Source organism: Salmo salar, chromosome ssa19 (assembly GCF_905237065.1).
Source record: "Salmo salar chromosome ssa19, Ssal_v3.1, whole genome shotgun sequence".
Taxonomy (NCBI): Eukaryota; Metazoa; Chordata; class Actinopteri; order Salmoniformes; family Salmonidae; genus Salmo; species Salmo salar.
The window spans coordinates 12,386,548-12,396,147 of NC_059460.1; positions in this window are offsets into that span (position 1 = coordinate 12,386,548).

The window sequence follows — 9,600 nt, forward strand, 5'->3', positions numbered from 1 at the left end:
GGAGTCTCCTCTCAGGAAGTGAGAATCAAAAGCACAGATGTGATGATCTATAGAGGATGGCCCCATAAAGATAAGGGAAGACAGACTGTGTGTGCTTGTCTGTGTAGCCCCTTGGATAAAAACATGGGGACAAACGACTGATTCATACAACTCATTGGTTTGGAAGGAATAGTAAACTACAAAGGATACCTTTTTAAAGCCTCTGATGTCTTGAGGTTTATGGAAGTATATAGACCCCTTGGAGAAGCAATTAATTACTGTTATATTGATACCTTGTTATGACCAGTGAATGGTATGGTTAAACTTGTATGATCTAGACTGTATGATCTATAGACCCATAGGCTAGACCGTAAAGCACCTGATATAAGACACATTGATGGAGTTATCGTTATGTTTTTACTTATATAAGTCACAGGCTACTTTGGATAAGTCACCTAACTTCTATCTATTTATAAACATGCAGTAAATACTGTACCTTGGCATCTACCCCTCTCTCCCGCCTCTACGCATTCCCACTCTGATCGAAAAAACACGTGCGCTCAATGTGGATTCCGATAACATTTGAACGCAGAAGCAAAACTAATTTACCCAAGTAGCCTATATTTATTTGCGCAAATTACCCACTTGTGGTAATGTGTTTGTCTGAAGAATTAGTTCGACTAAAAAATAAAGCTCGCGGATGGAAGCTGGAGTTCTACAACGGCACCTCTCTGTCTCGCGATCAAAGCTCTTGTCGCCTTTGCTCGCAGTGAAGGCGGTTGAAGGTCTTTGACGGGTAGGCTATTATGCCGCGTTCATGTGCTATTGGGAACTTGGAACCTCAAAGCAAAAATGAACGTAAGTTATTTGCGTGGAACTTCCTATTGGTTGGTTCTGATGGCCTACTTCCCAAGCGGGAAACTCGAGAACGGGATAATTTTTCTACAACAAGTTGGCAAGTCGAAAATGTCCGAGTTTCCTAGTTCCGACAAGTATGTGAACGCGGCAGACCGGTGTTGTGGTTTCCCAGTGCGCTGTTTACTGAACAGTGCGCCACAGTCTCGTTTTGGCCTCGCGACCTAGGGCTGTTTTGTAACTGCTTTGATGTTTGCATACAAGGAGGAAGGTATGACATGATTTGCTGAAGGTTTTTCATAGTTCAAGATAATACAACTTTTTATCGTTATGTTGGCTACAATAATCATCATGTTGACAGTTTAGGAACTAGTCTACATGTACGGGCGCAAGGTGAGACTTCGTGGAACGGGGAAATCGAAGGCTGCGCTATCCCCGAGACAGTTAAAAACTTTATAGAATACTACAGGCGAGGAAAATGGATGATAACAACAATGACAACGCTCGCTGCAAGTCGGAGGAGGATAACCACCGCGACTCACCAGTTGGTAGCGGGGCAACAGGCGATGTTGGAGCTGAAGGTCGAGAAGAAGTACAGATGCATCTCACGTGCCTACCGGAGCGGTACATGATGGCCAAGTTCACCTTATCAGCCTATATGCTCTGCTGGGCAGCGCTGAAACTGTACCAGGTAAGATGGTCTCACTGAAGCTTTCTAAATCACATTACAGTGTTGATGACCTATGCACTCTGTTGCCCCTTTACTTTATGAAAATAAAATCATTTTGAAAGGCCTATATGGTAATTGTATTATTGCCCACACCCTCTGAATAATATACTGTACTTCTGAACTATATTGAGCCACTGGAATAAAATGATCCCAGTGTTTGCTTATACAAACCTCTTCAAAGTGTTATGCAAAATGTATCCAGTTTCATGTTCTCAAATATGACCGCTGTATATTTTTCCTGGAGGCCTACGTTGGTATTGTTCAAACATGTCCAATTGCCATGTGAGAAAAGCCTACTGGTGTGTGGATACTTATATTCAAATTTCATACCAACTAATGTTGAAGAAAAACAACAAGCCTATTCATAAACCAGATATCAATCTAATATCTTGCCCAGGAGTGTTAAAATCTCCTGCAAGTGATGTCTTGTGTTTTCCAGTAATTCTCCCTCTTTTCTATGAAGTACCATGCATTCACACTCATAAAATGTGTTGCTATGGAAACTCCCTTTGGTTGGTTTTGCTGGGCTCCTGCGTTCTGTTATTTTAACACGGGACCCAATTATCAATGCATGGGAACGTTTCACAATTATCAATACATGTGATCGTTTCACTCTTAACCAAGCCAACCCACTGAAACCCCCACACTTACCACAGTGAAGGGCAAGAGTATAAAATGTCAAAATATTTGGTTAGAGATTATACATGGCACATTACAGTGTTATCTCTCTTAAATCTAAAAGGTTGGTGAAAATCCATTCAAAGTATCATTCCAGGCTGCCAAAAGATTTCAATCAAAACCAATTAAAACCAGACAAGGAGCAACAGAGAGCTATGTAAAGTCCTGCCTTGACAGAGTAGTGATATATTGATAGTTGAATTGTTGATTGATTAAGAGATTCCTCATTTTCCTAGTCTTTGTCATGTTTGTCCCCGTCACTGGATAGAGAGAGAATCCTATTTGTGTTGGCTGGAAGTGCAGTTGGATTACAGGGCTGCCAGAGCAGACAGCTGTGGAAGTGAACTAAAGTGTCTCATGTGGTTGGGTTCCTCGGTGCTGTCCTGCCTGCCAACCCCTCAGCTTAACTGGCTCTTTAGACAGGATGCCAGTTGTCATGGCTGCGGTGCTAAGCAGCAGCATATAGGCCCTCATAAGCACACAATCCTATTCACCCAGGGGTAAAGATATTAGGGTGCGTTCGACGGGGCATCCTATTCCCCTACATAGTGCACTACTTTTGAACCACAGAGTAATGTACTATATATGGAATAGGCTGCCAATTGGGATGTAGACATAGAAAACACAACATAGAAAACACAACATAGAAAACACAACCCCTAATAGATGTTTATCATGCAGAGTTAACACTCAACACCTTTATTAGAATACAGCTGTATTTTTAGTCATGCAGTACCTGGGTTTATCCAAATAAAGTCACATTTTTCCAGAAATGTAATTATGGTTGGGTGTTATGGAAAAGTGTGACGCTTTTAACTATTTTCCATTTTGTTCTGTTTTGATGTCTCTGTTTGTCGGTGTTATCAGCATGACAATAGTGATATGTACTTACTGTATAGTTTTGTATCCCAAATGACACCCTATGCCCTACAAAGTGCACTATTTTTGGCCAGAGTCCCATGGGCCCTGGCCAAAGTAATGCAATATAAAGGGAATAGGGTGTAATTTGGGATGCATTCATGATGTTGGTCTGGAACATTTCCTCTGTCCCCAGGGAGGGGCTTGGATCCAGTTTGTCAGGTTCTTGACATTTGCATCGGTCCATTACCCCTCTCAAATACCCTCACAGTGACTCCTAGTTTATTAAAACGTTGTCAGCTGCCTTCTCCTTCTGACTTTTGCCGTGTGATCAGCCCTGTATTGGTTACTAAAGTGTATCAGAGAGGAATGCTCTGGAAAGGAGTCTAACAGATCCACTGCACATCAGGTTGACACAGCAGTTAGTCTTATAATAACACATGATAATCAAAGGGTGTGTCAGTGTCAGGAAGGGATGGAGGCCGTAACACTTCTCTCCCTTCGGTGTAACTAACGTCACTGTGGATTCGCCCCCAGATTCCCCCTGTATCAGGGCAAGCAAAGTCTTGTCTCAGAAGTCTCCCTAGGGCTCCCTCTACCATTCCTCACGGTGCAAGGAGTAACCACGGACACCAATCCCAGCCACACACACACACACACACACACACACACACACACACACACACACACATATACACACACACACACACACACACACACACACACACACACACACACACACACACTCACACACTCCACACACACACACACACACACACACACACACACACACACACACACACACACTAAGCCCAACCCCAGAGCCAGTCTCATCTCAACTCATGCACAGATTCAGCTCTTCTTATCACATCAAACTCCTTAGTTCACTTTGAACTGGCTCCTCCCTGAATTCCTAAGGTTATTATGGCTATGAGATATGAGATATGGTAATTGGGCAGGTGTACACTGCGCATCGCTTAATTCACTGGTACGATCTGTCAAAATCAAAGGTATATTAACCAGTTATTTTTTTGGTACAAAAAATATATTTACAGGAAAGGTAATTATAATTATGTAATAATACAGGTAACTGCCAAAATAAAGGAAACACTTGAGGAAATGAGAGATAAAAAGTATATTTAAAGCAAGTGCTTCCACACAGGCTTAGTTCCTGAGTTGATTAAGCAATTAACATCTCATCATGTTTTTTTTATTTAAAAAAAATATTTTACTCATTTTTCTCCCCAATTTTGTGGTATCCAGTTGATAGTTACATTCTTGTCTCATCGCTGCAACTCCCGTACGGACTAGGGAGAGGCGAAGGTCGAGAGCCGTGCTTCCTCCGAAACACAACCCAGCCTTAGACCACTGTGCCACTCAGGAGGCCATCCCATCATGCTTGGCGTCATGTATAAAAATGGCCAGTTGCCCATTGTTTTGGCTACCATGGCTAGAAGAAGAGATCTCGGTGACTTTGAAAGAGGGGTCTCAAGGAGAATAGGGGGGGTTTAAAAGGTGTGTGTGTGTGTGTGTGTGTGTGTGTGTGTGTGTGTGTGTGTGTGTGTGTGTGTCTCAGTCACCAGATCTCAACCCAATTGAACACTTATGGGAGATTCTGGAGTGGTGCCTGAGACAGCGATTTCCACCACCATCAACAAAACACCAAATGCTGGAATTTCTCATAGAAGAATGGTGTCACATCCCTCCGATGGAGTTCCAGACACCTGTAGAATCTATGCCAAGGCACATTGAAGATGCTCTGGCGGCTCGTGGTGGCCCAACGCCCTATTAAGACACTTTATGTTGGCGTTTCCTTTATTTTGACAGTTAACTGTGTATTTGTAATGTACACATATGAAGTGTTTGTGCCTTCTTGCTATGGTGATGGCCTACCTCCTTGCCCAAACTGCCGATGTTAAAGCCCCTCCCCCCTGCTGTAGTCAGGGCTGGTAACCCGGCAAGTCCAGATGGTTCTGGAATGTGTTGCTTTGATTAGAAGGTAGGATTAAGTTTTTAAAAGCCACTATAGGTCCCAGTCTGAGAGGAGAGGTGCTGCATCCCGGGTCACACATCTTAGTGCCACAACATGTCCTCTGTGACATAACAAGCTGGGAGAGGACAAGAGTGTTGTGACCTTGTCTCAGGTCTGCTGTTCTCATAAACTCTGTCAGTTAAGGACACACACTCACAGAGGGTGGCCAGGTAGGTCAAAACACACACACATGTACATTTGTTATAGTCACGTGACATAACGTGTACTAGCCCATAAATGCTCATTACAGGTATAGTTCAACGGATTGGTTTCCTGGTCAGGTGACGCTTATTTTACAGTAGTTTGACCTTTAGATTAACGAGTTAGCAACCAGTCAGGAAACAAGGACTCGATAATCACCTTTGACGATTTGGGTTCAGTGGCAACAATGGTATTGATGTCATCCTTCTGGAGGTCATATATGTCATAATCCTACACACCAGTGTTGTGGCGACGGACACCGTGATTTTAATTTACCGGCCATTTGAGAAATTTACCGGACGCATATGCATTGGGTGAATAATCTATTAGAGCATCCACCCACAGTGCTCAGAATGACAGAAATGATCACACCCTGATCTGTTTCACCTGTCTTGTGCTTGTCTCCAACCCCACTAGGTGTCTACCATTTTTACCCATTATCCCGTGTATTTATACCTGAATTTTCTGTTTGTCTGTTGTAAGTTGGTCTTGTATTGTCAGGTTGTCCCAGCGTGTTTCCTGGTTTTCCCTGCGCTCTAGTTTTTAGTTTCTAGCTTTTCCGCTTCTGACCTTTCTGCCTGCCCTGAGCCTGCCTGCCGTTCTGTACCTGCCTGATTCTGATGTGGTTTATGAACTTCTGCCTGCCCTGACCCTGAGCCTGTCTGCCGTCCAGTACCTGTCGGACTCTGATCTGGTTACGAACCTCTGCCTGTCCTTGACCTGCACTTTGCCTGCTCTCCATGTTATAATAGATCCCAGATCTGAGAACTGAACCATCCACCTCCTGTGTCTGCATCTAGGTCCTTTCCTGAATTCTGATAGAAATCACATTTACATTCTGGTAATGCATCTTAACAGAACATGCAACTCATGTAATGAAGCAGCCTATAAAACGTCATTTTCAAACATTTGCAAAAATGCAATTTGCGGGAAAACGCCATTCCTAACAGCGCACGTGGGAAAACACCATTCCTAACAGCGCACGTGATAGCGGTTCCATATGTGACAGAGATGGAAACTTAGAGGGGGAATCTAAAGATTCAACCAGTAGGGTTGACTAGGATTGTGCCTTTGGCTTCTGGACAACGAATATAAGGTATGAAAAACAATAGAACAGGAGAGAAATGGCATAGCGGTGGGTCCAATAGGGAAGTAAATGGAAATACATTTGCCAGAATTATATAATTACTCCTGTCTATACAGAAATACATGAAATTATTCAATATACTTCACCAGAAAGCATGTCTTAGCCATAGCTGAATCATAGCTTTAAGTTTTTTTGCTGTGGATTGTTTCAAATCACAAGCTCGTAGGCCTATGGCTATTTGGGAAGCCTGCAATTTGGGCAGTGTGTGTGGAAAAAGGCCTGGCTGACTATTGAGGTGCGGCTGTCAGTGAAAAACATCTTAAACGTGTGAAGATATTGTGTCTTGAGTATCATTTAAAATGTTACGACAAGAAGTGGAGGTGTGGCGAAGATATAGGCAAGTCTCTCTCCAGAATGACTCAGCTGTCTCCCGCCAATTCTAGTGCATTCATTATTTCATTGTGTGAATTGTTTGCCCATAGATTTTACATTTTGATCAATTCCCCATTACATATGTCACCAGTAGTAAATGTAACCATTAATGCATGTCATTTGGTTACTTAAATTTTTGTTAATGCATGTATTAATTGCAGTCATCATTTTCATTCTCAGAGTGGAAATGTTGTTTGCAGTGTTCCCAACCTGCTACACTGGTGAGAAACATGTTTTGGTTTATTTCATAACCATAATTTAAGTGATTTCTTTTGTTTGGTGTACTCCATGTGAGCAATGAGCATGTGTCCGGTTTCTCTGTCCTGATAATGTTGAGGGAGCGCGCTCGCGAGAGCGCTCATAGAGGTACCTGGCCTGCTGCAAATTATAATATACTAGAACTATAGTTCCTCACAGTAAGCTATTTGAAAAATATTTGCAACAATCTTTCACTCGATAATCACCAATCCACGGTGTGAAAGAGCAAGTTGTAGGCCTATAGGCTATGAGTTCCATGCGCTAATTTCTTTAGCCGCCAATCGGATCACAGTGTATCATTCTGTCCATATGACAGAGGCTGGTGATCTCGCATTAGTTGATTTTTCTCATTTTACTTCAGATATTTATGATTAACCACATGACAATGATTCTGAGAAACTGAAACTTTATTATTGAAATGAAACTGTTCCATGAAAATGTGCATATGAAAATCATAACTGGCATGCAGAATGGTAGAAATGGTGGGATAAATTGTAAGCTTCCCCAAACTTGGGGCGGCAGGTATGCAGGATTCAAACGGCAGGATTCAAACAATTAAGTATGTTTTCAAAATGCACACTGCTTCCAGCTCACAATGTAAAGTGGTGGGTAAAACACGCTGATAGCCTGTTGTCTGCACTTGAATGGTGAATGGGAGGTTACCAGTTGAGAAATAAAAATCTCTTTTTAATCGTGCACCAAAACTGTTTTGAACATGCGATTGATTGCATTTAGAATTGTTGTGTAATGAATGGGCTTATAAAAGCTTGTTTTACTCCAGCAGCAACCAGCCGAGAAGCTGCAGGAGAAATCCCACTCAAAATAGGCTCTGTATGCTGTGTGCAGGTGATGGATACGATACAACGAAAATACACACAATATATTTACATCGACTGTTATTTCCATCAATGAATAAAACACATTATTTTGCTAGGGGATTTTCCTTCTCCCGGCCAAACCGGCAGCAGTTTTATTTATCAGCTTTTCACCTTTTTTTTTTTTTATCAGCCACAAGCCGGTTATTGCTGGATAATGGAAACCCTGTTGCAGTCACATGCCAGCACGCCCCCCCCCCTGCATGGGAAAGCCCAGCAGGGAAACAACTAGTTCTCACTGCAGCATCATGAAAATGCAAAACATCCCATCAGAATTAAATGAATGCCTATACACTCCGGATGTATATGAAGTTAATCTTTATTAGGCAGACTGAAAGATCTTTTTGTTGGGCTCTGTCTGCCATTTTATGATTCACTGCATGGAGTCCTACTCAGCTGCTTCATTGTATGGCACCCTATTCCCTACATAGTGCACTACTTTTGACCAGAGCCGTATGGAACCTGGTCAAAAGTAGTGCACTATAAAGTGAATATGTTGCCATTTGGGCCGCACACATTGTGTGAGGAAGGATACCTCAGGCCTGTTTTACTGAGACAGACTTTCCTCAGCATCAAAGTGGCAGTAAACGCAACATATGCTACGGTTAGTTTAGCTTGTCTTCTGAAGTGAGATGATGAGGTTTATGTGCAGTTTTTTTATTAGGCTACCCACTTCTCCTTCTAGCACTTCTGAAAGGTCAGGGATGCTAACTGAAAGAACAGACATAACCTGCTGTATTTTTGACGCCAAAAGTAACTGGCCTGGTGCCTGGCCTGGCAGTGTACCAATTTCATACTCATGCATGTTGCTGTTGTAGACAAATGACTAAACCTAAGGACCACTGGGCAGCGCACAACCTCTAATGCTTTGTTCTCTTCTACCTCTTCATAGAGACTACGATGCACTCCTGCCACTCAACAGGTGAAACAGGTAAGGAATACCATTTTCATTTGATTTGGTTTAATAGACATTAACATCCATTTCAATGGACATCTTCCTGTTCCCCCACATAATGTATGCATTTCAAAAGGTACCCTATTCCCTATATATTGTACTACTTTTCACCAGGGCCCTTAGGGGGGGTCATAGGGTTCTGTAGTGCACTATATAGAGAATAGGGTGTAATTTGGGAAGCACCCAATGTAAACCCTTTTTGATTGCGCTTTTACGGCAGTGGGCAAAATCAGAGTCTGATTCTTGGTAGTCTTAAACAAATCTACTTTGAAACCAAAGTATACACCTCACACACATGGTTATGGGCTTTAAAAAAGAAGACATCTGTACCATGTCAGATATAGAATTGAAATCTATTCAACTTTGAGTTTTTATTGCAATATTTCACTTTATATACATCACAGAAGACTGAAAAATAACTAAACGGGTTGACATAGAAACACTGGATCTTCGGCTTTAAAAAAATAGTTTATTCATTAAGAAATTCTGAAAAATATTAATACCATTCCACCAATGTTCCCTCAAACATTTTTTGGCACTGAGCAAATTTCAGGTCTGCTGAATGCAAACTTAAATGCAACTTCTGTGCAACTTCCAGCACATGTATGTACTTTAAGTTACAGTTTTAACAGTGGTTAAGTAGGCTACTGTGGCTATTTG